Source organism: Giraffa tippelskirchi, chromosome 5 (assembly GCF_054371585.1).
Source record: "Giraffa tippelskirchi isolate mGirTip1 chromosome 5, T2T-mGirTip1v1.2.pri, whole genome shotgun sequence".
NCBI classification, from domain to species: domain Eukaryota; kingdom Metazoa; phylum Chordata; class Mammalia; order Artiodactyla; family Giraffidae; genus Giraffa; species Giraffa tippelskirchi.
In genome coordinates, this window is record NC_137279.1 from 66,460,341 (window position 1) to 66,487,981 (window position 27,641).

Sequence of the window (27,641 nt, forward strand, 5' to 3'; positions counted from 1 at the left end):
TATTGCATATTGAAGACAGGAAGAACCATGAGCAAGCATCGAAATAGTTATTGAATTAGCATTCCCAAGCTTCTGTGCAATTTGCAAGGAAAGGAGTGTTTCTCTTCTCATTCTTAAATATAAAGGGAAATTCACTGCAGTTTGCTTTTGTAAGCATAATGAAATAAAAAGAGTGAACACAGAGCCGTGACTGGTGGAGGAAATCCTTGTCACTATTCTGTGTCCCAGTTTATTTTTTATTCTGCTATATAACCTTCCATCAACACCAGTCTCTCTCCTCTCTCTCCAAACAGAAAGAGGTCAACATACACATGCCTGTCAAGGATCTGACAGAACAGATTTATTGTGCAAGTTAGATTTTACTGGAGTGTTCTCTCTTTACATTTTGCCTCTGGTGCTGGATAGTATTTTTCTTTCTTGAAATATATATTTTTTCCTCTCCTGAAAGAATGCAAACAAAAAACATATAGGTTATTCCAGGAACTTTTAAATACTACCTAAAAAAGTTATTATAATATTCTTCATTGCTTGCAGAGCTGTGATGATAATGAAAAAATATGTGACCAGTAAGACATGTGAGAGCTTAATGGATATATTCAAAAATAAGACTTTTGCATATTCCTATTTGAACTCTTTTATTTTTTTCAAATGGAGATCAGTCTGTGCATCAAAGTCATATGAAAACTGAGGTATTTTCACATATAGGTCAGGAGAAAATATCACTGTGTTTTCCCCACTTATTTATTTTTTTTAATTTATCACCTACGTAATTCAGGTTAATTATTTTTATGACCCAAATCTTCTGGGAAATGACTTTAATTATCCAGTTAACCTTGTATGTGCACAAAGTTTAAGTAAGGCCCAGGCCCAGAAGCATGTATTTTTTTAAATTGTAAACTCAGTTAACCTGTTTGTTGATGTCATGTGATTAAAAATACAAAGAAAAATGATTGTTCAATTTAACTGGAACAAATTCAGGCCCTTTGCTGAAATTGGAGACCAGCCACAGCATCATCCAGTGACCAGGAGGTGATGGAGGTCTGATCCAGTGTGTCCTGGTTTAGCGCTGCCCTCCTGCCCTGGGCTGAGCTCTGAGTCCCGAGCAGTGCTCACTCTCCTCGGGCCGCTGTGGTAACATGCTACGCACAGTGCGGCTTCAGACAACAACAGAAGTCACTTCTCTCACCGTTCTGGAGCTTAGATTTCAAAATTGAGGTATTAGCAAGGCTGTGCTTTCTTGGCGACTGTGGGCAAATCCTTTCCTGGGTCCTCCTAGCCTCCTAGCCACCAGTCCTTGGTGTTCTGCCTTGCAGCTGTGCCGTTCCAGTCTCTGCCTCTGCCATCTTTACTGTGTTCTCCTTATGTGCGTCTCCATGTGACTATCATCGTCTCCTTTTAAAATTGGAGTATAATGGATTTACAGTGTTGTGTTAGTTTCAAATGTACAGCAAAGTGTTTCAGATATACACATGTATGTATATATACATATATATACTTATTTTTTACAGATTCTTTTCCCTTATAGGTTATTAAAAAATATTGAGTATCGTTCCCTGTGCTATCTATACAGTAGATCTTTGTTACTTAATCTATTTTATACATAATAGGGTGTGTCTGTTAATCCCAAACTCCTGATTCAAGCCTGCCCCTGCCTTTTCTCCTTGGTAGCTGTAAGTTTGTTCTCTTTGTCTATGGGTCTATTTCTGTTTTGTAAATAGTTTAATTGGTATCATTTTTTTAGAGTCCACATAAAAGTGACATCATATGATGCTTTTTTTTGTCTGGCTTACTTCAGTCAATATGAATCTCTAGGTCCATCTATGCTGCTGTAAAAGACATTACACCCTTTATTATAGCTAAGCAATGTTCCATTGTATATATGTACCACATTTTCTTTATCTGCTCCTCTTTTGATGGACATTTATGTTTCTTTAATGTCTTGGCTACTGTAAAGAGTGCTGCAGTGAATATTGGGGTGCACGTATCATTTCAAATCACAGTTTTCTCCAGTATGTGCCCAGGAGTGGGACTGCAGTGTGAATGTGTTCTTATAAGGATACTTGGATTAAGGGATTTCAAAGGAAATCAACCGTGAATATTCATGGGGAGAACTGATGCTGTAGCTGAAGCTCCCATACATTTGTCACCTGATGCGAAGAACTGACTCATTGGAAAAAACCCTGATGCTGGGAATGACTGAGGGCAGGATGAGAAGAGGGCAACAGAGAGTGAGATGGTTGGACGGCATCACCGACTCAATAGATTTGAGTTTGAGCAAACCCTGGGGCATAGTAAAGGACAGGGAAGCCTGGTGTGCTGCACTATATGGGGTTGCAGAGTCAGACACAACTGAGTGACTGAACAACAAAGTATGATTACACCAATAACTTTATTTCCGAATAAGATCACATTCTGAGGTGCTGGGGCTTAGGAGACACAATTCAACCCATAATATACATCTGTCATATTACCAAGATGCTGGTCTACCCACCTTTGCTGAACAAACTTCACAAAGTCCTCCACACTGTCCTGCCTAATGAGCACTTTTATGTCTCAATAATAACCTCTGGATGGTGTGGCCACTCTTGATTACACTTGGCAACCTGAATTCTCCCCTCTGTCATCTACTTGGCAACATTACTGAACCAAACTTGGGTCTGATCACAGTTTCCCATCCCAAAGAAAGGCAATGCCAAAGAACACTCAAATTGCACTCATTTCACATGTTAGCATTGTAATGCTCAATATCCTTCAAACTAGGCTTCATCAGTACATGAACTGAGAACTTCCAGATGTACAAACTGATTTTGGAAAAGGCAGAGGAACCAGAGATCAAATTGCCAACATCTATTGGATTATAGAAAAAGCAAGGGAGTTACAGAAAAATATCTGCTTCATTGACTATGCTAAAGCCTTTGACTATGTGGATCACAACAAACTGTGGAAAATTCTTCAAGAGATAGTGGGAATGACAGACTACCTTACTTGTCTCTTAAGAAACCTGTATGCAAGACAAGAAGCAACAATCAGAACCGGATGTGAAACAATGGACTGGTTCAAATTGGGAAAGGAGTGCATCACGGCTGTATATTGTTACCTTGATTATTTGACTTTTATGCAGAGTACATCATGCAAAATGCTGGGCTGGATGAAGCACAAGCTGGAATTAAGATTGCCAGGAGAAATATCAACAACCTCACATACACAGATGATATCACTCTCCAGTACTTTGGCCACCTGATGTGAAGAACTGACTCATTGGAAAAGACCCTCATGCTGGGAAAGATTGAAGGTGGGAGGAGAAGGGGACGACAGAGGATGAGATGGTTGGATGGCATCACTGACTCAATGGACATAAGTTTGAGTAAACTCCGGGAGTTGGTGATGGACAGGGAGGCCTGGCATGCTGCAGTCCATGGGGTCACAAAGAGATACGACTGAATGACTGAACTGAATGCCAAAAAGGGAAGAGGAACTCAAGAGCTTCTTGATAAAGGTGAAAGAAGAGAGTGAAAAAGCTGGCTTAAAACTCAGCATTGAAAAAATTAAAGATGTGGCATCTGATCCCATCAGTTCATAGCAAATAGATGGAGAAAAAGTGGAAACAGTAACAGATTTTGTTCATTGGATTCCAAAATCACTGCAGATTTTTTAAAATTTAATTTTTTAAATTAAAATTTTTAATATTTCTGATTTTTCATTGTTAGTATATAGAAATGCAAGTGATTTCCGTGGATTGATTTTGTATCCTGCAACTTTGCTAAATTCACTGATTAGCTCGAGTAACTTTCTGGTACTATCTTTAGGGTTTTTTATGTATAGTATCATGTCATCTGCAAACAGTGAGAGCTCTATTTCTTTTCTGATCTGGATTCCTTTTATTTCTTTTTCTCTCCGATTGCTGTAGCTAGGACTTCCAGAACTATGTTGAATAATAGTTGTGAAAGTGGACACCCTTGTCTTGTTCCTGATTTTAGGAGAAATTCTTTCAGTTTTGGGGCTGCGACGGCTCCGCGCAGAAGCGAGGCAGCTGCGATGGCTCCGCACAGAAGCGAGGTGGCTGCTTATTGCCAAATTCAGACTAAAATTGAAGAAAGTAGGGAAAACCACTAGTCCATTCAGGTATGACCTAGATCAAATCCCTTATGAGTATACAGTAGAAGTGACAAATAGATTTAAGGGACTAGATCTGATAGACAGAGTGCCTGATGAACTATGGACAGAGGTTCGTGACATTGTACAGGAGACAGGGATCAAGCAAATACCCATGGAAAAGAAATGCAAAAAAGCAAAATGGCTGTCTGAGGAGGCCTTACAAATAGCTGGGAAAAGAAGAGAAGCGAAAAGCAAAGGAGAAAAGGAAAGATATTCCCATCTGAATGCAGAGTTCCAAAGAATAGCAAGGAGAGATAAGAAAGCCTTCCTCAGTGATCAATGCAAAGAAATAGAGGAAAACAACAGAATGGGAAAGACTAGAGATCTCTTCAAGAAAATTAGAGATACCAAAGGAAAATTTCATGCAAAGATAGGCTCAATAAAGGACAGAAATGGTATGGAACTAACAGAAACAGAAGATATTAAGAAGAGGTGGCAAAAATACACAGAAGTACTGTACAAAAAAGATCTTCACAACCCAGATAATCACAATGGTGTAATCACTCACCTAGAGCCAGATATCCTGGAATGTGAAGTCAAGTGGGCCTTAGAAAACATCACTACGAACAAAGCTAGTGGAGGTGATGGAATTCCAGTTGAGCTATTTCAAATCCTGAAAGATGATGCTGTGAAAGTGCTGCACTCAATATGCCAGCAAATTTGGAAAACTCAGCAGTGGCCACAGGACTGGAAAAGGTCAGTTTTCGTTCCAATCCCAAAGAAAGGCAATGACAAAGAATGCTCAAACTACCGCACAATTGCATTCATCTCACATGCTAGTAAAGTAATGCTCAAAATTCTCCAAGCCAGGCTTCAGCAATACTTGAACCATGAACTTCCAGATGTTCAAGCTTGTTTTAGAAAAGGCAGAGGAACCAGAGATCAAATTGCCAACATCTGCTGGATCATCGAAAAAGCAAGAGAGTTCCAGAAAAACATCTATTTCTGCTTTATTGACTATGCCAAAGCCTTTAACTGTGTGCATCACAATAAACTGTGGAAAGTTCTGAAAGAGATGGGAATACCAGACCATCTGACCTGTCTCTTGAGAAACCTGTATGCAGGTCAGGAAGCAACAGTTAGAAGTGGACATGGAACAACAGACTGGTTCCAAATAGGAAAAGGAGTACGTCAAGGCTGTATATTGTCACCCTGCTTATTTAACCTATATGCAGAGTACATCATGAGAAGCGCTGGGCTGGAAGAAACACAAGCTGGAATCAAGATTGCTGGGAGAAATATCAATAACTTCAGATATGCAGATGACACCACCCTTATGGCAGAAAGTGAAGAAGAACTAAAGAGCCTCTTGATGAAGGTGAAAGAGGAGAGTGAAAAAGTTGGCTTAAAGCTCAACATTCAGAACACTAAGGTCATGGCATCTGGTCCCATCACTTCGTGGGAAATAGATGGGGAAACAGTGGAAACAGTGTCAGACTTTATTTTTTGGGGGGCTCCAAAATCACTGCTGATGGTGACTGCAGCCATGAAATTAAAAGACACTTACTCCTTGGAAGGAAGGCAATGGCCAACCTACATAGCATATTTAAAAGCAGAGACATTACTTTGCCAACAAAGGTCTGTCTAGTCAAGGCTATGGTTTTTCCAGTGGTCATGTATGGATGTGAGAGTTGGACGGTGAAGAAAGCTGAGCGCTGCAGAATTGATGCTTTTGAACTGTGGTGTTGGAGAAGACTCTTGAGAGTCCCTTGGACTGCAGGGAGATCCAATCAGTCCATCCTAAAGGAGATCAATCCTGGGTGTTCATTGGAAGGTCTGATGTTGAAGCTAAAACTCCAATACTTTGGCCACCTCATGTGAATAGTTGGCTCATTGGAAAAGACCCTAATGCTGGGTAGGATTGGGGGCAGGAGGAGAAGGCAATGACAGAGGATGAGATGATTGGATGGCGTCACTGACGCGATGGACATGGGTTTGGGTAGACTCCGGGAGTTGATGATGGGCAGAGAGGCCTCGCGTGCTGCAATTCATGGGGTCGCAATGAGTCGCACGTGACTGAGCGACTGAACTGAGCTTTCAGTTTTGAGAATAATGTTTTCTGTAGGATTATCATATATGGCCTTTTAGGTTCCTTCTATGCCCATTTTTTGATGAGTTTTAATCATAAGTGGGTGCTGGTTTTTATCATTCAGTTTGTTAATGTGGTGTATCACATTGATCAATTTGCATATATTGAAGAATCCTTGAATCCTTGGAATAAACCCAACTTGATCATGGTGTATAAGCTTTTTGATGTGTTGCTGAATTCTGTTTGCTAAAATTTTGTTGAGGATTTTTGCATCTATGTTCATCAGTGGTATTGGCCTGTAGTTTTTCTTTTTTTGTTGTCTTTGTCTGGTTTCGATATCAGGGTGATGGTGGCCTCATAGAATGAGTTTGGAAGTATTCCTTCCTTTGCAATTTTTTGAAAGAGTTTTAGAAGGATAGACATTAGCTCTTCTCTATATGTTTGATAGAATTCTCCTGTGAAGCCATCTGGTCCCGGGCTTTTGTTTTTTTGGGAGATTTTTGATCACAGCTTCAATTTCAGCACTTGTAATTGGATTGTTCATAATTTCTATTTCTTCCTGGTTCAGTCTTGGAAGATTGAACTTTTCTAAGAATCTGTTCATTTCTTCCACGTTATCTATTTTATTACTGTATAGTTGTTCATAATAGTCTCCTATAATCCTTTGTATTTCTGCATTGTCTATTGTAACCTCTCCTTTTTGATTTCTGATTTTGTTTATTTGATTCTTCTCTTTTTTTCTTGATGAATCTGGCTAAGGATTTGTCAATTTTGTTTATCTTCTCAAAGAACCAGCTTTTAGTTTTATTAATCTTTACTCTTGTTTCTTTCATTTCTTTTTTCATTTATTTCAGAATCTTTATGATTTCTTTCCTTCTACTAATTTTTTTTTGTTCTTCTTTTTTCAATTGTTTCAGGTGTAAAGTTAGGTTGTATATTTGATGTTTTTCTTGTTTCTTGAGGTACGATTGTATAGGTTTTCATTGTCATTTGTTTCTAGAAATTTTTTGATTTCCCTTTTGATTTCTTCAGTAACCTGTTGGTTATTTAGAAAGGTGGTGTTTAGTCTCCATGTGTTTGTGTATCTTACAGTTTTTTCCTTGTAATTGATATCTAGTCTCATAGCGTTGTGGTTGGAGAAGATGCTTGATATGATTTCAGTTTTCTTAAATTTATTGAGGTTTGATTTGTGACCCAAGATGTGGTCTATCCTGGAGAATGTTCCACATGAACTTGAGAAGAAAGTGTAGTCTTCTGCATTTGGATAGAATGTCCTGAAGATATCAATGAGATCCATTTCATCTAATGTATCATTTAAGACTTGTGTTTCTTGATTAATTTTCTGTTTTGATGATCTGTCCATTGGTGTGAGTGGGGTGTTAAAGTCTCCTACTATTATTGTGTTACTGTCAATTTCTCCTTTTATGTCTATTAGTGTTTGTCTTATGTATTGAGGTGCTCCTATGGGCTGTAGCCTACCATGCTCCTCCATCCATGGGATTTAACAGGTAAGAGTACTGGAATGGTTGCCATTTCCTTAGCCAGGGGATCTTCCTGACCCAGGGATTGAACCCGGGTCTTCAGCATTGTAGGCAGATGCTTTACCATCTGAGCTACCAGGGAAGTCCATTGTTGGGTGTATAATATTTACAGTTGTTATATCTTCCTCTTGGATTGATCCCTTGATCATTATGTAATGCCCTTCCTTATCTCTTGTAATCTTTATTTTAAGGTCTATTTTTTCTGATATGAGGATTGCTCCTCCAGCTTTCTTTTGCTTCCCACTTGCATGGAATATATTTTTCCATCCTCTCACTTTCAGTCTATATGTGTATTTAGGTCTGAAGTGGGTTTCTTGTAGACAGCATATATATGGGTCTTGTTTTTGTATCCATTTAGCCAGTATGTGTATTTTAGTTGGAGCATTTAATCCATTTACATGTAAAGTAATTATTGAAATATATGTTCCTATTGCGATTTTCTTAATTGTTTGGGATTGATTTTGTAGATCTTTTTTCTTCTCTTGTATTTTTTGACTATATAAGTGCCTTTAACAGTTGCTGTAAAGCTGGTTTGGTGGTACTGAATTCTCTTAACGTTTTTGCTTGTCTGAAAAGCTTTTTATTTCTCCATCAATTTTGAGTGAGATCCTTGCCAGGTACAGTAATCTTGGTTGTAGATTTTTCCCTTTCATTATGTTAAATATATCTTGCCATTCCCTTCTGGCCTACAGAGTTTCTGCTGAAAGATCAGCTGTTAAGTGTATGGGGTTTCACCTGTATGTTACTTGTTGCTTCTCCCTTGGTGCTTTTAGTAGTCTTTCTTTGTGTTTAGTCTTTGTTAGTTTGATTAGTATGTGTCTTGGCGTGTTTCTCCTTGGGTTTACCCTGTATTGGACTCTTTGTGCCTCTTGGACTTGATTGACTATTTCTTTTTCCATGTTAGGAAAATTTTCAACTATAATCTCTTCAAAAATTTTCTGATACCTTTTCTTTTTCTCTTCTTCTTCTGGGACCCCAATAATTCGAATGTTGGTGTGCTTGATATTGTCCCAGAGGTCTCTGTGACTATCCTCAGTTCTTATCACTTTATTCTGCTCTTCAGAAGTTGTTTCCATTTTATCTTCTAGCTCACTGATTTGTTCTTCTGCTTCAGATATTCTGCTATTGATTTCTTCTAGAGTATTTTTAATTTCAGTAATTGTGTTGTTTGTCTCTGTATGTTTATTCTTTAATTCTTCTAGGTCTTTGTTAAATGAATCTTGAATTTTCTCCATTTTGTTTTCAAGGTTTTTGATCATCTTTACCATCATTATTATGAATTCTTTTTCAGGTAGTTTGCCTAGTTCCTCTTCATTTATTTGGACTTCTGTGTTTCCAGTTTGTTCCTTCATGTGTGTAGTATTTATCTGCCTTTTCATTATTATTATTTTTTTAACTTACTGTGTTCAAGGTCTTCTTTTCCCAGGCTTCAAGGAAAGTTGAATTCTGTCCTTGAAGAAGGTTGCATTCTTTTTTGTTTGTTTGTTTTTGTTTTTGTTTGTTTTGTTTTGTTTTTTTTGCATTCTTTCTTCCTTTTGATTTCTGCCCTCCTAAGGTTGGTCCAGTGGTTTGTGTAAGCTTCAGATAGGGTGAGATTTGTGCTGAGTTTCTGTTTGTTTGTTTGTTCATTTGTTTTTCCTCTGATGGGCAAGGCTGAGTGAGGTGGTAATCCTGTCTACTGATGTTTGGGTTTGTATTTTTGTCTTGTTTGTTGTTTAGATGAGGCATCCTGCACAGGGTGCTACTGGTGGTTGGGTGATGCCGGGTCTTGCATTCAAGTGATTTTGTTTGTGTGAGTTCTCACTGTTTGATACTCCCTACGGTTAGTTCTCTGGTAGTCTAGGGTCTTGAAGTCATTACTCCCACTCCAGAGGCTCAGGGCTTGATCTCTGGTCAGGAAGAAAGATACCACAAGTGATTTGTTATGGCATTATGTGAGATTAAAACAAATATTCATAAACAAGAAACCAAAGATGAACCCCAGACGAATGGTAGTTACAAAATCAGGCAAATAATAATTAAAATAATGGAATATACACATATACATATACATCCATGAGCAAAGTCAAAACAGTCCAACAAAAATAAAGTAGAGTAGATTGACCTGCCTAACAAAGGAAATAAAAAATTATATTTACCAGTTAAGAACAAGACTAACTAAAGCACAAATTGGAAAACAAAACTAAAGCAAGGTGCCAAGTGGGGAATAAAGCAATGAAAACAAAACTAACAAATATGTTGAGAGGAAAGGAAAGAAAGAAAAGAAAGAAAGTATAGATATGCAAAGTTAAATAGAGGTAGATGAAGAAGATTTATATACATTAAAGATTAACTGCAAGGGGAAAAGAACAGTAGGAAAGGCAAACAAAGGATTAAATGTAGGAAAAACATAATAGTTTTAAAAAATTATAAATTCAAATTATAAAAAGATAAAAGAAAAAAATGGAAGAAAAGAGAAAAAAGGGGAAAAAAAGGAAAACTCCTCAGAACTGCAAAAGCCCAATGTCGAGGCAGAGGTTTATAATAGCAATAAAGATTTTGACTGAATATACACATATACATATACACCCATAAGCAAAATCAAAACAGTCCAACAAAAATAAAGTACAAGAGATGGACCCAGTGAACAAATGAAACCAAAAATTACATCTGCCAGAGCAAAGCTAATGCACAAACTGGAAAACAAAACTAACAAGGGGCCAACTGGGGAATGAAACAATGAAAATAAAACTAACAAATATGTTGAGAGGAAAGGAGAGAAAGAAAAGAAAGAATAGATATGCAGAGTTAAACAGAGGTAGATAAAGAATTATATACGTTAAAGATTAACTGCAAGGGGAAAAGAACAGTAAGGAAAGCAAACAAAGGAATAAATGGAGAAAAAAATAATAGGTTTAAAAAATTAAAATTAAAAAAGAAAAGAAAAAAAAAATAGAAAACTCCACAGAACTGCAAAAGCCAAATGTAGAGGCAGAGTTTTATAACAACAATAAAAAATGTGACTGAGGAAAAAAAAAGCTCAAAAGCTTAATTGGATTTCATAGTGCCAATAAAATTGACAACTACAACAGATGGGGAAAAAAATCTAAAGGAATCTGCAGAACAAGTGAAAACATAAGAATAATAAATGTTTTTCTTGAGTCACTGCTGTCAGATTCCTTTCCCTTGCTGGGAGTCACAGTCCACCTCACCTCCCTAGGATGCCCTCCAACACTGTGCTGATCTCTGGACCTGCTGTGGGGGCAGCTCAGATTCTAATCTGGTCCTACTCCTGTGTGTTCTTGCCTCCAATGTCCATGGCTATCAGAACTAGTGTGTTTTCTTTTGTGGGAGCTCCTCAATGACCTTTTATATATTCTTTAGACAGAGTCTGCAGAGTTGATTGTGTGGATTTAATCTGCAACTTGTACAGCTGGTGGGAAGGTTTTGGGTCTTCTTCCTTAACCACACTGCCCCTGGGTTTCAATTGTGGTTTTATTTCTAGCTCTGCAGGTGGGTCGTCCACTGGGGTTTGCTCCTGAGGCTGCCCTGGAGTACTTGGGTCCCTTGTGAGGGCAGGTGTGGAGGTGGTGCAGCTGCTTGAGTCGCAGGGGTTTTGGCAGCACCAGGTACTCAGGTGAGTTGGCGGCTAGGGCAGCAGGAAATATAGGGCTCTAGAAGGGTATGGGAACCAGTATTGGCCAATATGCTCCAGTATTCTTGCCTGGAGAACCACCCCCCTCCCTGACAGAGAAGCCTGGCAGGCCACAGTCCACAGGGTCGCAAAGGGTCAGACACTACCGAAGCACCCTGCACACATAGATGCAAGACATTTTTTTTGCCTGTGGCCGCTCTGCCCCAGTGAGAGTTGAGCGTGAAGGTGGTGCAGCTGCTTGGCTTGCAGGGACCCTGTTGATACCAAGTGTGCAGGGACACGGACTGCCTCTGCCGCAGGAGTTATGGCCCTATCAGAGTCTTTTTTCGAGCATCTTGTAGCTGGCGATCAGAAGGACTCTTTGGCCAGTCTTTCTCTGTAGCTCTGCCCGTTCAGGAACTTAGAAGGCTCCCTTGCCTGGAGTCTTTCTCTGTTGTTCGACAAGTCAGGCACTTAGAGGGGCCCCCCTAGCTGAGGTCCTACTCTGTAGATCGGCAATCAGGCACTTAGAGGGGCACCCTGGGTGGGGTCCTACTCTGTAGTTCAATGTGTCAGGTGTTTGATGGGCTGACATCTCTATTGTTCAGCTGTCTTCACTGGCATGTGGAGAGAGAGAGGCTATGGTGATGGCTCCACCCCATACGCGTGACTCAGCAGCATCACTTTGCTTCCATGGCTGCCTGGCTTTCTTCCACAGGCATTTCCCACCACAATCTCCTCCCTCACATCCCCTCGATCTGTCTCTCTGCAGTCAACAGCAGCCCTCACCCTGGGTTTGCTTGACAGTCCCTAAACTCCAGCTCCCAGCTACTGCACCTTCCAGGGGACCTGCGTCCCTAACCAGGTTATGTATGGCTGCGGCAATGACTGTCTGATTCTCATTCCATTTAGGCTGCTACAGATCAGCTGTTTCACTCTCAGACTTAAATGTTTCTCTTCTGACTCAGACAATAGCCCCAATGTGGGGATTGGACTCCTGCTTCAGTTCTCCCACCCACCAAGGGTAGGTCCAGTCCTACTAACACTCCTGTTTTCCCCCCTAGTTCCTTCATCCTACTGAGTTTTGCATGGGTCTATATATTCTTTCCCACTGGTCAGGTCCTCCTATCTGCTCTCAGCTGATATTCTGCATGCACTTCTGTGTCTGAAGGTGTATTCCTGATGTATCTGTGGAGAGCGATTTACTCCACGTCCACCTACTCCTCCACCATCTTTTTCAAAAACTGCAGATGTTGATTGTAGCCACGAACTCAAAAGATGCTTACTCCTTGGAAGAAATCTATGACAAACCTGAACAACTTATTAAAAAGCAAATATGTCGCTTTGCCGACAAAGTTCCATATAGTCAAAGCTTTGGTTTTTCCAGTAGTCATATATGGATATGAGAGCTGGACCATAAAGAACACTGAGTGCTGAAGAACTGATAATCTTGATTTGTGATGCTGCAGAATACTCTTGAGAGTCCCTTGGACAGCAAGGAGATCAAACCAATCAATTCTAAAGGAAATCAACTCTGAATATTCATTGGAGGGACTGATGCTGAAGTCCAAATACTTCGACCACCTGATATGAAGAGCCAGCTCAATTTCAATTGTGCGTATGGGGTGGAGCCATCACCATAGCCTCTCTCTCTCCACATGCCAGTGAAGACAGCTGAACAATAGAGATGTCAGCCCACTAGAAAAGACCTTGATGCTGGGAAAGATTGATGGCAGGAGAAGAAAGGGAGATACTGAAAGACAGGGAAGCCTGGCATGTCACAGTCCATGGAGTCGCAGAGTTGGAAACGACTTAGTGACTGAAGAACAAGAACTCGGTAGAGTAAAGGCAGTTTACTGACACCAGTAGTGATGAAGAAAAGTGCAACATTTATTGTAGGTGCCATACAAGGAGTCTGGGCAGGGGCACCTCATGTTCCAAAGACCTGAACTTCCCAACGTTCCTTTCAGGGAAGAGGTTTTAAGGGCTGTGTGAGGGAGGGGGCTACAGGCTGTGTGATCAGCTCATGCACGATTGTTATATTGGTTGGCACCAGGGGAAGTTTTAAGCATCATAAGCCTTCTGGTTTCAGGCAGTCTAGGGTCTGTGTGCTCACTGTCAGCAGTTTTCATCTAGTGGAGGTCTGCTTCCTATAGAAATGACCTGAATGTGTGTCAGGCCTTTGTCTGTATCTTTCGGGGAACTGGGAGTTCTGTGATTCTATGCGGCAGATTTATAGTATAAATTGTTGCCAATTTCCTGGTCCAACAGCTATTCTTTGTTTTTTGTTTTACTTATTTTTCCATTTCAACTTTACTGAGGTATATTTGATATATAAAATTATGAGATATGTAAAGTGTGCATCATGGTGATTCAGTGTACATGTAAATTAAAAAAAATTTAATTGGAGGATAATTGATTTACAAAGTTGCATTGTTTTCTGCTATACAACAGTGTGAGTCAGCCATAAGTATACATATGCCCCCTCCCTCTGGAGCCTCCCTCCCACTCCCATTCCATCCCACCCCTCTAGGTTGTCACAGAGACTCAAGGAATACCTGAGAGACTGAAGCAGAAGACTTTTTCCGCAAAGGACAGGGGCTTGTATATAGTTTCAATTCCCCCTCTTTTCTTTGATACTTCTCAATCTCAAGGGGAACAGGTTCAGGAAAAGAAAGGGAGTAAAGCTTTGGGTAGAGAGATCAGTCATAACTCAGTAGATGAAACTGGTTTTAGGGGAACTTGGTTTCAGCAACATTCTTGCTGTGTAGAACTGTTATCTGAACCCAGTTATCTGAATGATCAGAAAGTTTTGTTGCCAAAATGACTAATTACCTTCTCCCGCTATAGTTATGTCAATCGGATATCACTTTTTACTTCCACATTTTGGTAATCTGTGGTCTTCTCTGTGTTCTCCAAGGTCCTCACTTTTATTTTTCTTTTCTAGTTGTCTTTCCTGAGGTGGCAATATTCACCTGTATTCCTCAGCTGCTACTTGTATGCTGATAATTGCCTCATTTGTATGTCAGTCTAAGATCTTACCTCTCAACTGCCTACTGAAAATGTCCAGGTGGAACTGCACCAGGTACCTTACACTTTTCAGATCTCAAACTGAGCATGTATTTCCCTTTAGAGGCATAAATTTGGGTATCATCATTCCAGAATCCTGCTTATTTTTATGCTATCCATATTCAGTTGATAATTAAGTCTTATCTATTCAGTTTTTTAAACATCCTTGTTTGAACCTTCCTAACCACCCTCAGCTACCGCCTAAGTTCAAGTCCTCAGTGTTTTATTCCTGGGCTATTGCTGTTCCTTTCTTTAGGTTCTTCTGTTTGCCCATATATCCTACTTTAATTAATTCTCTGCATGATATCTAGGTTGATTTTAAAACAGCATTTTTGAACACATCACTTTCTTGCTTAAAATCTATCACCAGCATACTTTACGTTGTTAACCTCTTAATTCCATTTTGGAGCCCTTTCTGTCTCTCTGGCCATGTTTCCTGCATTGCTCCGACCCTGCTGAGCTGGGTGCTGTTCCTTGGATGCATGATACTGTTTCATGCTCTTAGCTTATGCTCCTGAAATTTTCTCTGATAAAAATAAACTCCCACTATATCTCACCCTTCTAACCTCTGAATCATTTAAAATTTGTTTAAAATACAGCTTCTTAAGAAAATCTTCATAAATTAAAGAGACCCTAAGTAACAATTGAACACTATTTTGGAGATCTGGATTTTTAAAATTCAGCTTAATTTTGATTTTTATCAGTTAATATAAAGATAAGAGGTCTCTCTCTGACCTTTGCACAATTAATTGGAAAAATTAGTTGCACTAATGGAGTTTTTCTGTCCCACTATTATTGCTTAGTTATTTTGAAACCAAAGAGCATGTAAAGGTGGATTAAAGCAGTCCTAGGATTAAGTTGGATTGATGACTCTTCAGCCAGTGTTTCCACTGAGTAGCTATTAAAGCAATTTGGCCTCAAAAATTATTACTTACTGTGAGACAGTTTCGTTTCAAATGGAAAAATAATGTACTTAATGGTAAACAGTGGGGTTGATGTAGACTATCTTGGAACTGAACTGAAAATCACCTCATCAATCATGAATTTTTGGCTTCATAATGACTGAATTACCTGGGTGAATGCTAGTGTGATGAAAAAGAACCTAGTTGTATGAACTGACCTCTGTGTCATCAATTGTATAACAGTCTGATTGATTACTCTGTGACTGGCCTAAACTATCTGGAGATGATCAATTTTCTGTCATGTCTAATCCTGTCCATGTTATAATGCAGGCTATTGCTAAAACTGCCTCCTATTCAATTCTCCATCACTGGTGAACAAGGTCACTGTAATTGGTGATACATGAGGTCTTTTCTCATCAAGTGAATAGGGGGACTCAGATTTAAACAGTGCCTTAAAAATGAATCATTTAATTTAATCAGAGTATCTGCAGTTAAGTGTGGTACTTCTTTCAAGCAGAACTTGAAAAACCTTGTCTTGTCATTTCAGCATTTCCATTGCTGACTTTTATTATGACTTTGAAAATATCAGATGTTTTGTCACCTGCACCAATTTGACTCTTCTATTTTATTCTTGTGTTACATTCTTGAGAAAGTGTTAAATTTTTCAAAAATAGACAATTAGAGCCTATTATACAGAGTGAAGTAAGTCAGAGAGAAAAAACAAATATCTTATATTAATGCATATATATGGAATCTAGAAAGATGGTACTGATGAACCTATTTGCAGGACAGCAGTAGAGATGTAGACATAGAGAACAGATTTGTAGACACAGTGATGAAAGGAGAGGGAGGGACAAATTGAAAGACTAACACTGAAACATTTGCATGACCATAGGTAACATAGATCGCCAGTAGGTATTTGCTGCATGATGCAGGGAGCTCAAATCCAGTGTTCTGTGGCAACCTAGAGGGGTGAGATAGGGTGGGAGGGAGGTTCAAGAGGGAGGAGACATGTATACCTATGGCTGATTCATGTTGATGTATGGCAAAAACCAACACAACATTGTAAAGCAGTTATCCTCCAATTAACAATAAAAAAGTTTAAAAAACAAAAAACAAACAAAATAGGTAAAATTGCTCCAATTAGACTGTGTGTGATACAATAAGAATCACATAATAATGTGATTTGCAAGCTACAGAGTCTCTAAAAATAGCCATTGGTCTACTGATAATGGATAGAGTAACTATAGATACTTAAAAAAAAAGAAGCCTCAGCCTTTTAATTTCCCTAAGTACACACTTGCACACTTGTTTTAGCAGTGGGAACTCAAACATTGGACATAGGTGAAGAAAAATGTTGGATAGTGAATGAACTTTGAGATTAACTGAAATTTAGTTTGTATAATCCTGAAGTAAGGATTTCTTGCAAAGTATGTTTATAGCAGAAATTCCTTTCAGAAATTCTTCATGGGTTGGCATTTAGGATGATTAAAGCATACAGGTATTTTGTCTGCCATAATCAGTCTTCGATTTGCTATTCCAGTCACCAATTGTACTATTGATACACTTTAAAAGAGACCTTATAGAGGTAAACTTAAGAATGATTTCACTTACTGTAGGTAAAAACAAAAGAACTAGAGAAAAAAATGTAATTTTCCTTCTTATCATATACAGAAACCAAAAGTTCAAGAAGTTTATACCAAAAATAGATACAAAGTAAAGTTCACTTGAATTACAAACATTACAGAGGAAGTTCTGAAAAATTCACAATTCATGAATTCAAGAATACATTTAGAATGTAAATTAAAAGGAATAAAGGCTCTCACGTGTAGTAAATTTACTTAAAATTACATTACTTTAATGATCCAGCATGTTTAGTCTTTGATGTATACCCTACAAAATGCATGCACATGTGCATCAAAAATATTCACATAAGAAGGAATAGAACTTTATTTTTCATGTTAACCCTAAGTTGACCATGACCTGAATTCCCTCCAAAATAAAATGGATCAATAAATTGTGACATGTTCATATAGTGGAATACTGGACACAGTGAAGATGAGTGAGTTAAAGCTACAGCAATAACATGGATAATCTCTCCCATATACTTTTGAGCAAAAGAAGTCTCACAACATTATACAGGCTGCATGCTTATAAAGTTCCAATTACAGTGAATGTTAGAAGTCACAATTGGTCCCTTCAAAGAGGAGGAAGCAGGTAATATAATTGGAAGGGAGTACAGAAAAGGATCCTTGGGGACATTCTTTCTGGATCTGGGAGATTGTTACATAGATATATTCCCTTTGTGATAATTTTGCAGTGATTTTAGACTTTGTATATACACCTTATGTTTCAATAAAGAGTTTTTAGAATTAGATTTTTTTAAAAAAGAGATCCTTGGAAGCTATCACTGTAATTTGCAGAAAAATAGTATTTTTAACAAGTCATGCAGCGTATCCCTTATAAGTAGATTTCCATCTTTTTTTTTTTTTAAATCTGGTCACCATGCTGTAGATTATATCCACATGGCTTATTTATTTTATAATTAGAAGTTTGTACCTTTCAACTTCCTTCACCCATTTCCTGTTATTTATTATTATAATCTGTATACCTGAGAAATCTGTATGCAGGTCAAGAATCAACAGTTAGAACTGGACATGGAACAACAAACTGGTTCCAAATTGGGAAAGAAGTATGTCAAAGCTGTATATTGTCACCCTGCTTATTTAATTTATATGCAGAGTACATCATGTGAAATGCCAGGCTGGATGAAGCACAGGCTGGAATCAAGATTGCCGGGAGAAATATCAATAACCTCAGATATGCAGATGACATCACCTTTATGGCAGAAGGTGAAGAAGAACTAAAGAGCTTCTTCATGAAAATGAAAGAGGAGAGTGAAAAAGTTGGCTTAAAGCTCAACATTCAGAAAACTAAGATCATGGCATCCAGTCCCATCACTTCATGGCAAATAGACGGGGAAACAATGGAAATAGTGAGAGACTTTATTTTCTTGGACTCCAAAATCACTGCAGATGCTAACTGCAGCCATGAAATTAAAAGACGCTTGCTCCTTGGAAGAAAAACTATGACCAGCCTAGATAGCATATTAAAAAGCAGGGACATTACTTTGCCAACAAAGGTCCGTCTAGTCAAGGCTATGGTTTTTCCAGTAGTCATGTATGGATGTGAGAGTTGGACTATAAAGAAAGCTGAGTGCTGAAGAATTGATGCTTTTGAACTGTGGTGTTGGAGAAGACTCTTGAGAGTCCCTTGGACTGCAGGGAAATCCAACCGGTCAATCCTAAAGGAAAATCAGTCCTGAATATTCATTGGAAGGACTGATGCTGAAGCTGAAACTTCAATACTTTGGTCACCTAATGCGAAGAACCGACTCATTGGAAAAGACCCTGATGCTGGGAAAGATTGAAAGCAGGAGGAGAAGGGGACGACAGAGGATGAGATGGTTGGATAGCATCACTGATGTGATGGACGTGAGTTTGAGTAAGTTCTGGGAGTTTGTGATGAGTAGGGAAGCCTGGTGTGCTGCAGTCCATGGGGTTGCAAAGAGTGAGACATGACTAAGTGACTGAACTGAGCTGATTATTATAATAAAGATACTGAAAGAAAAACTATAAAGGACTGAGAAATAGATGATGCAGAATCATGAAGCAACTAGTGATTTTCAGTTAAATGATTTGAGTCTTATCTTATTAGTTGCTATGACTGTAATCTTTAATTTAGTTTATCTTGTGGTGGTGGTTTAGTTGTAAGTTGTGTCTGACTCTTGCGACCCCATGGACTGTAGCCTGCCAGGCTCCTCCATCCATGGGATTCTCCAGGCAAGAATATTGGAGTGGGTTGCTGTTTCCTTCTCCACCATGTACATTGGCTGAATAATAACTAATTTTATCCATATAAAACATGACAGTGTATAAAGAAACACTTTGAAACACTAATAAAAAATAATGCTTTAAATTAACACTATTGATATTTGACATAGAAATTTCCATTTGTATTTCCATGAAGACTGGACAAATGATTAGAAAGAACAATTTAGCCATATTCTAAAAGATTCCTAATCAAATGACATGTTAAAATCCAGATTAACAATAGCATCATCTATTCTTTAATGTGTCAGTCATGTGACTTTTAAAAGAAGGAGTTCATCTGATATGATTTGTTTCTGGTTCACAGACATATAATATTTTGAAAGTAGAAACAATAAGGCATTATCTTTCAATGTTGGAATGTGTTCCCAGTCCGCCAGTTTAATTTTTTTTTAAATATAAATTTATTTATTTTAATTGGAGGCTAATTACTTTACAGTATTGTAATGGTTTTGCCATACATTGACATGAATCCACCAGGGGTGTACATGTGTTCCCCATCCTGAACCCCGCTCCCACCTCCCTCCCTATCCCATCCCTCTGGGTCATTCCAGTCCACCAGCCCCGATCACCCTGTATCATGCATCAAATCTGGACTGGTGATTCGTTTCGCATATGATAATATATGTGTTTCAATGCCATTCTCCCCAATCATCCCACCCTCGCCCTCTCCCACAAAGTCCAAAAGACTGAATGGATAAGAAAGCTGTGGTACATATACACAATGGAATATTACTCAGCCATTAAAAAGAATACATTTGAATCAGTTCTAATGAGGTGGATGAAACTGGAGCCTATTATACAGAGTGAAGTAAGCCAGAAAGAAAAACACCAATACAGTATGCTGCTGCTGCTGCTGCTAAGTCGCTTCAGTCATGTCCGACTCTGTGCAACCCCATAGATGGCAGCCCACCAGGCTCCGCCGTCCCTGGGATTCTCCAGGCAAGAGCACTGGAGTGGGTTGCCATTTCCTTCTCCAATGCACAAAAGTGAAAAGTGAAAGTGAAGTCGCTCAGTTGTGTCTGACTCATAGCGACCCCATGGACTGTAGCCTACCAGGCTCCTCTGTCCATGGGATTTTCCAGGCAAGAGTACTGGAGTGGGGTGCCATTGCGCATATATATGGAATTTAGAAATACGGTAAAGATAACCCTATATATGAGACGGTTTAATTAATTTTAATGATCTTTAAGAGTTATGGTACTGTACCTGTCTTAAGTTCCTGCAGAATTGTAAGTAGTACAGACACCATGCCTAGAAGTTGTCAGAACTTTAAGCAGTCACATACTGAGAATGTACTTGGAGGTCTGAACTGGGGGTATGGCAAGTTAGAGATGGAGCTGGTCGTTGGTAAGGAAAACAATTAGTAGTTGCTAATATTATGGAAATTGGGGGCAAAGCTCAAAGAAGGAAGAGAGGCAAAATCAGGCAAGAAGAATAATATGATTTTCTGAAAGTTTTCCTGAAGGAAGGAGATACAGAAATAAAACCCTCCCTAAACAAAGAATGAAACATCACTATGGTATTGGGAGATCCACCAAGTATTTGTGACCTCCCACTCCAAGGTTCTCTCCAGGTATCATAAGGGGATGAATGTCTTAGTAAGTCTCACTAGGTGGTTATGAAGACCAAAGACACTTTTATTGTGTTTTGTTTGTTTGTTTGTTTGTTTGCAACCTCTACTTCTGGGTGACAAGACCTCATGTGCAATGTTTACTGAATAACAAAATATCCTTTCCCTATCACCTTGCCTCTACCTTGTTGTTTGTTTAGTTGCTAAGTTGTGTCTGACTATTTGTGACCCCACGGACTGTAGCCCATCAGGCTCCTCTGTCCATTGGATTTCCCAGGCAAGAATACTGGAGTGGGTTGTCATTTCCTGCTTCAGCGGATCTTCTTGACCCAGAGATCAGACCCATGTCTCCTGCACTGGCAGGCAGATTCTTGACCACTGAGCTACCAGGGAAGCCCTACACTGTACCTGCTGCTGCTACTGCTGCTAAGTCGCTTCAGTCATGTCTGATTCTTTGTGACCCTATGGACCGTAGCCTGCCAGGCTCCTCTGTCTATGAGATTCTCCAGGCAAGAATACTGGAGTGGATTGCCATGCTCTCCTCCAGGGGATCTTCCTGACCCAGGGATCAAACCTACATCTCTCATGTCTCCTGCATTAGCAGGCAGGTTCTTTACCACTAGCGCCACCTGGGAAACCCGCCTTGTACCTAGGGACTAATTTATTTCATAGAATTTCCAAAATGTTTTGAAACAACCTTCCTTCACAGAAAGGAAAAAAAAATATGATTTAGAATTCTAAAACTCTCAATGATAGCCTCATCAAGCCCATTGAGCATCAGCTTTTAGACAAAGTATGGAACCTGGTCAGGTTACATCTTTTTTTTTTTTCTCTCCTCTGGTATTTATTTTTAAACTTTAGAGCTCTTATTTAATGATGAGTGGAAATGATGATATGCTTTGCTAGCCAAATTGAGGGCTTTTCTTTTAGTAAAGTTTTATTAAAATTACTAGATGCTAGTAGGTACTTCTCTAAATGTTTCCCAGGTGGTGTAGTTGTAAAGAATTTGCCTGCCAATGGAAGAGGTACAAAAGACATGGGTTCAATCCCTGCTCTGGGAATATGCTCTGGATTAGGAAATGGCAGCCCACTCCAGTATTCTTGCCTGGAAAATTCCATGGACAGAGGAGCCTGGTGGACTGCAGTCCATGATGGGGTCACAAAGAATTGGACATGACTGAGCACACACACATGAAAGGTACTTCTCTAAGTTCTGTATAACTATGTAAAATCTTCAGTATTAGGCAATGGTAGGCTTTGTTGATTCATCTAAGAAATTCAGTCTTTGAACTTTTGAAGTGTGTTGAATCCTTAAAAATTCTTAAATCTCATCTGTGTCTGTAGTTGTTTGAAGTCTGTTCTGGTGCAGTGTGCATGGTGCATGCTATCTTGCTGTCTTGCATTCAGCCCATAAAAACAATGGAAAATTGCCATATGATTTTCACCTTCATACAGACAGACATTGTTCCAGAGATGTTGAATTCAGTAAAAGGGTGTATATGTGTATGTGTGTCTGTGTGTGACAGGGAGTCAGAGAGAGGTGAGAGAGTTGCTTTAAACTTTATTAATAATGATTCTCTTTCATAAAAATGAACACAGCACAGTTATATTTTATGCAAAATAATATAGACTGACAGCAGTGATGTGCTGCAGCTGGTTTGTACCAGCTGGTAGGAGATGATTGTGAAATTTTCAGAAATTCTTTGAGCTGGTGGTTAACCATAGCTATTATTAAAAGTTAATTATACATTTAAAAATTGTATTGAAATATAGTTGATGTAGAATGTGTCAATTTCTGCTGTTCAGCAAATTGACTCAATTATACATATATACATTCTTCTTTTAATTTTTTATTATTGTTTATTACAGGATTTGAATATAGTTTCCTGTACTATACAGTAGGACCTTGTTCTAAATGATACATTTAGAATTAAATAAATTGTATTAAAAGCAAAAGTAATCAATGTTAACAATCTATCACCTCCTAGTTATTTTACTATATTTTATTGTTCTTGATGCTGTTAAGTTCATTTACCTGTAATGTTGCATCTTACAGAGGAGAAACTATAAAATAGTATTCTATTGTGCATATTTTCTGACCTCTGCTCAGATTGATAGCTTAACATTAGCTGTGGGGATTTTATACTTCACAAATAGGCAAAATCTACAAATCAGATTTCTCCCTCCAGCTTCAAGGCAGGTTTTTTCCCCCTATAATTTTATTTACTTATTTATTTACTTTTGGCTGTGCTGGGTCTTTGTTGCTGTGCAGGCTTTTTCTCTAGTTGTGGCTGGTAGTGGTTACTCTCTAGGTGTGGTGCATGGGGTTCTCACTGTGGTAACCTCTTTTGTTGTGGAACAAGGGGTCTAGGGTGCACAGGATTCAGTAGTTGGGCCATGTAGGTTTAGTATTTGTGGCTGTCAGGCTCTAGAGCGCAGCCTTAATAGTTGTGGCCCATGGGTTTAGTTCCTCCGCAGTATGTGGGATCTTCCTGGCCCAGGGATCAAACCTGTGTCCCCTGCATTTGCAGGCAAATTCTTTACCACTGAGCCACCAGGGAATCCTGAGGTTGTTGTTAAACATTTGCCGGCACAAAACATTCGCCGGCACATGGATGACTCCCAGGCAAGGCTCAACAATCCTTTCTTTCTGTTTCAAAGGGTAGAATCACAACCTCATTAACATTCATTACCTCTTAGTGGAAATTTGTCATTTCTCACCTTGTAAGACTTGAATGAAGCAGATGGTAAATCTGAGAACTAATTAATTCCTGTTCTCGCAGTTGTATTTTGAGTTTAAGAGAGTGAATGTGGGACATAGATGAAACTACCACTTTCCAAGTCAGGCCACAAATATGTGGAATTTACCTGGTCTCAAGTCAAGGGTGTGGAGAAAGCAAACACAAATCTACAATGAAAATGGGCATGAAAAGCTTATTTATTGTCCTGTCAATTGTGAAGTTCCTTGTAAAGATGTGGATTAAATGAATATTCATCCCAGATAAACACTCATTCAGTGATTGCCCCTGGGGCTTTGTCACTGTGAATATAAGAAATCAGTAAGTGTGCATTTGAGGGCAATTATCTATTTCTAACAGTTAGTTGAATATACAGTACTGTGTGTCTACAATACAGTAGATGAAAACAAAATGGTGAGTATGTCATACATATTGTAAGATAGTTTTAGATACATTACAGCTAAGTGTCATATATTATCCTTCATTTGACACATCCTAAAAGAACTCGCCTGCCAATGCAGGAGACATAAGAGATGTGGGTCCGATCCCTGGGTTGGAAAGATCCCCGGAGGAGGAAATGGCAACCCACTCCAGTATTCTTGCCTGGGAAATCCCTTGGACAGAGGAGCCTGGCGGGCTACAGTCCATAGGGTCACAAAGAGTTGGACATGTCTGAAGTGACTTAGGACACACATGAAAACTCTTTGTAATTATTACTTCACACTTAGGGAGTCCAGATGGTTTTCTTATTGAGGAAACCAAGAAGAGAAGCCTAAGTGAGCTTACAATCTTGACAGGAAACTTCAAGTAAAATATGAAAAAGGAATAAAATGACATTTTAGAAGAAAAGCAGTTTTGTGATATTATGATTGGCTGAGAAAAATATCTTAAAGTTCGTATTTTGTTCTACATAGAAAGACAGTCTGTAAAACTTCTGTGTCTGTTTATTCTACAGATCAGAGGTTAACCAAGTTTTTCTGTAAAAGGAAGGATAGTAAATATGTTAGAATTTGTAGAGTCTAGAGTTTCTGTTACAGTGGTTCAGCTTTGCTGCTGTGGCAGTACTGAGACAACTAGAGACAAGGTGTAAATGAACGGGAGTGGTCTTTCCTGTAACTCTTTTCTAAAAGATAATTTTATTTATTTTTGGCTACACCAGGTCTTTATTGCCTCTTTCTCTAGTTGCAGTGAACGGGGGCTGCTTTTTAGTTGTGGTGCATAGGCTTCTCACTGCAGCGACCTCTCTTGTTGCGGAGCAAGGGGTCTAGGGTGCACGGGCCTCAGTAGTTGGGCCTTGTGGGTTCAGTATTTGTGGCTCCCGGGCTCTAGAGCACAGGCTCAGTCGTTGTGGCAAACAGGTTTAATTCCTCTGTGGCCTGTGGGATCAACCTGGACTGGGGATTGAACATAGGTTCAATCCCTTGCATTGGCAGGTGGATTATTTATCACTGAGCCACCAGGGAAGCCCTCCCATAAACTCTTATGGCGACAAGATTTGGTCCGTTTGACTGTAGTTTGTTAGGCTTTGATCTATAGCAACAGGGGTTTGGTAATCACTCTAATCAGCTGATAGTTCTCCTCTAGGACCTGAGTCATTTGATCAGAAATTCTATTCTGATCACAGTGACTGGGGAACTCCCAAATGTCCCTGCATTTGTGTTATGAAGACTGATGTGGCAGGGAAATAAGATTGTACTCTCACTGTCAGGCACAGACACAGACTGAGACCTTTATCTAGATGTCTTTCACTGAAAAATACGTCCCCAACTATCTGCAGGCACTCTGTGAGAATATCATGTACTGTCTGGATAATCCCAGCCTTTGAAGGTTCTTTTCACATTTACAGCCACAGTGTCAAACCTGCTACCCGGAAGACAACCATGAAATCTCATGCATAGGAAAGATGACTGCACTGATTTAAGGACCTTTGTTTGTAAACATGAGATTCTAAGAGTAAGTGAGATCAAAGTTTGGAAACTGAAACCAACATAATTAAACAATACAGGAACAGAACATACTTGGCATTAAAAATAAGCAAACGTAATTTAGCTGCTGGTACCTGGACTGTAACCATGTGAACCAATTAAAATAGCATACTTACTGAGTGTTGTGGTTAATGTTATGTGTCACCTTGACTGGACCTGGGGATGCTCTAACATTTGGTCCATTATTCTGGGTGTTTCTGTAAATGGTGCCTTGGGATGAGAGTAACTTTTCAGTTGATAAACTGAGAAGAGCAGATTGCCCTCCATAATGTGGGTGTGTATGTTACTGGGTGGATTAGTTGCTTGGTTGTGTCTGACTCTTTGCAACCCCATGGGGGTATAACCCAGCAGGCTGCTCTGTCCATGGGATTTTCCAGGCAAGAATACTGGAGTGGGTAGCCATTCTCATCTCCAGGGGATCTTCCTGACCCAGGGATTGAACATGGGTCTCCTGCATTGCAGGCAGACTGTTTACCATCAGCCACCAGGGAAGCCCATTAATGTGGGTGGGCCTCATCAAATCAGTTGAAGACTTGAGTAGAACAAAAGGTTAATTAACCTCTCCTGAGTAAGGAAGAATTGTTCCTGCCTGATGGCCTTCAAACTGGGACACTGACTTTTTTCCTGCCTTTGGATTTAACTGAAACGTTGACTCTTCCTGGCTTTCCAGCCTACTGGCCTGCAGACTACAACTACACCATTGGTTCTTCTGCCTCTCAGGCCTTTTGACTCAGGCTGGAACTAAACCATCAGCTTTCTTGGGTCTGCAACAATTTGCTGAGAGTCACCCTGAAGATCTTGTAACTTGTCAGCTTCTGAAATTGTATGAAGTAATTACTTATAATAAACCTCTTCCCATGTATATTCTGTTTTCTCTGAAGACCCTAAGATGAACAGTTTCCTCATCAAGATTTTTTTCAAGAAGATTGCCACATTGTGCCTATCCAAAATTACTGTGTCATATACTCTACCCAACTGTAGCCAGTTCCATTCTTTGCAAGACTCACCTTAATATCACCCAGCCCAGGTAATACCACTCTAAATACTAGAAACATGGTCTTCTAACTGTCCCCTTACGGATACTACTGTAAGTCCATCATGGTGATATTCTTCTTTTGTGTTGTAGATCTAATAATCATAGCTTTGCTCAAAGCTGGTTTTATTGAAGGCCCTAATAAGTTGACAGTTGCAGTTTACTGAACATGAATTTGAAGTAGTTACACCTTCATCATTCAACAAGTATTTATCATAAGGCAGGACTTCTACTCAGTGGCTGGGAGAGTTCTGATTAATAAGAGAAATTCAGGCCTCATGTTCATGTTGTAACAATTTAGATCCTGTGACATTCCCTCCATTATAAAGATTTCAGTGGCATAAACCCAAATCTGTATCTCACCCAGCCCTAACTTTGTTTCTACTGGTAGTTGACAGTTTTTCTTAAACATTTTTCTATAGGAACTTGTCAGTAAATAGGGTGTGCTCACATAAAATAGCACCTGCTTGTCACATGTCAAGAATGTACTAAAACCATTTCTGAGTTCAGTTCTGTTAGACCATTCTTCCTAACCCATTCTTGAGATTCCTGTTACCCCCCCTCCCCCCTGACCCTCCCACCCATCTTACCAAACACTTAAGAAAGGGAATGGGGATTCACTTCACTCACACACAGACCTGGTGACTTATGATTCTGAGGAGACTCCCTGGCTTTTGTTTGGGCTGTAAGTAAGATATAAACTGGGTTCCCCAGGTGGCTCAGTGGTAAAAAATCCACCTATCAGTGCAGGAGATGCAAGAGACGTGGATTAAATCCCTGGGTCGGGAACATCCTCTGGAGAAAGCAATGGCTACCAACTCCAGTTTTATTGCCTGGAGAATCCCATGGACAGAGGAGCCTGGTGGGCTACAGTCATGGGGTCACAAAGAGTCGGATATGACTGAGCAACTGAATACATGCACATACAAGATGTAAACTACAAACGTTAGATTTAAGCAAATGCCACTTTGGCTGTAACACGTCACAATTCACTGGTACTTAATTTCTGTGAATATACTTAAGATAATAAAAAATCCCATTAAACCAGTGGCATAGTTTTGTTGCTGTTAGAATAAAGCAAAAAAAAAAAAAAATCAATCCTTTATTGAAAAG

At 39.3% G+C, this 27,641-nt stretch overlaps 1 long non-coding RNA gene across 1 annotated transcript in view; it reads left to right on the top strand.

Moving 5' to 3' along the window:
• Positions 1-27,641, top strand: part of LOC145504872 (uncharacterized) — a 607,798-nt gene that overhangs the window by 242,635 nt on the left and 337,522 nt on the right. The window lies entirely within an intron of this gene.